The following is a 2,197-nucleotide window of genomic DNA, read 5'->3' as shown; positions in this document are numbered from 1 at the left end:
AATATACTGGGTTGATATACGTAAAAGATCATCATGATCATTTAACTGCCAAATGTTCTAAGTAATTATAATTATGATTCTTTATTTATACTCATGTAAAATATAATATTTACATTTGCTGTAATTGATATTGTCTCTATAGGACTCATGTAGTTTCCACATAGTAAAATGTTTGAATCCACTTGATTGTAACAGAAAGTCATAGGTATAAGCCTGGGGTAACCTTTTATACTCTGTTTAATATAGACAATGTGTTTTATTTGAAGAGTTCTGTGCAGTTAAAATATGTAAAGAATATTGTGAAAAGTCTAGTACTATCTTAACATCAAATGATGTTGGGACTTTTATAATATCTCTTGAAAAAAGCTTTTAGACTCACATCAATAGCTAAATCTCAAAAAAAAATCTTTAAAGTCTAGTATAGTATAACAATTCGGAGAAGAATTTTGGAGACAGTGTTCTTTTGATCTGACTTTTTCATTAGGATGGCACTAAGAAATGTATTGTCTGTTATGGGTGATTGTCTGTTCTTGTGGAATGCAGAAAAAAGAACACATCCCATAGAGCTAAGAATCTGTATTGAAATTATAATCTAGCTCATCTGAAATATGGGGCATTGAGTTAGCTACAGATTCTAATAATAAACCTTTTATTCATTTTTTAAGCTTGCACAATAGTGGAAGCTTTTTAACAGGATTTGTTTAAATGGGATGTTCAGAAGGTTCAAAAGCAAACTGCTCATACAAATATAAAGTGAACATTTGTCAAAATTGACATTTAATCATTAGTTAATGATAGAATTCATAATGTGTTCAGTATTTGAGAGTGTATAGAAATGGAGAGAGAGAGAGAGAGAGAGAGAGAGAGAGAGAGAAGGAAAACAGATAACCACCTATATTTGATAGATTATTAGGTTAAATATGAAGCTGGCTAATTTCCAAAATATCCTTAAGCCTTATTTGACGTTGAGGTTGTCACTTCTATTAACAAATACAATTATTGCTCTGCCAAACAGTACTTTTCAAGTTAACCAGTCTCTAGAAGGCTAAAACCTGTCATTTAATAAGTACAGCACTGAACTGGGAAAAAATAACAGCAAATTTATTTACTTATATCAAAGTTACTAATTTTGTTTTCTCTCACATTTTCTTCTTTAATGATCATAATATCTGTAGATTATTGTCTAACACAACACACACGCACACACACACACACACACACACACACACACACACACAAATTGCTGGGCTTCTTAGGTGTGACCTGATACCAGAAAAGCAGTTGCTGACTCTGCTTGCCTTCTAGTGTTTGTTCTGTAAATCAGATTCAAATTGATCTGGTGACTGACAGTGTCACAAACTGATATCTGTTTGCAAAGTTTCAAGAGAAGTCATAGTTTGGCTCCCCAGAATATATAGCTTTGTACTTTTGAGGCTGAGAAGTTAGGTCTGTGAAATATTATTCATCAAAGTCCAACTTTTGCATTTAAGTACATTTCAGTGGAATGAGATTTTCCAAAGTTTCCACTTCTTTTTAAAGCCCTCAACTTTTACAAGATGGTGAGTTACCTGGCCATTGTATGGCTAAAACTTTTTAATATAAGTAGTGAAATGGATTCCCAGGGTGGATATGGTAGAATTTATCATCAAATTTTAAGTTGATACCTACTGCTTAATAGAGGCTTATTATGTTTGAATAAATAGGAATACCCTTAAAACTAACACACCGTATATTACCTTGAATATTAATTTGTTTAATTATACTTTAGAATGATGGAAGACATATTTGTACCAAAACTATGCAAAGAATTAATTATCATGTAGGTAAGAAAACACATCAAATTTATTGGTTTTTGCTTTGGAGGACACAGTGAAAATGGAATAATTAATTTAAGATTATTTGTTCCAAGTTATAAAAACCATAATCTACTACACTGTGTGTTAAGGATTTCTGGAAAGGGCTTTTAGTAAAGATAGGAAGACAGTGGTTTAGATTTCCCATCTTATATTCAGTAATTGACAGTTCAGACAAAGAAAAAACTCAAAAATTAGTTTTGAGAAGATAAACTGACACTAAGAACTGACTTCTGAATAAAGGAACACAAGGAGAAGTCTATGTCACACTCACTGCCTTTGTGGAATGGGTTTCTAGCACAGTGTGAATTGGGAAGGGATAATATAGGTGCAAGCAGGTGGTT

This window comes from Nannospalax galili, unplaced genomic scaffold, assembly GCF_000622305.1.
Source record: "Nannospalax galili isolate Female #2095 unplaced genomic scaffold, S.galili_v1.0 scaffold176, whole genome shotgun sequence".
NCBI lineage: Eukaryota > Metazoa > Chordata > Mammalia > Rodentia > Spalacidae > Nannospalax > Nannospalax galili.
Note: the sequence above shows the minus strand (reverse complement) of the source record.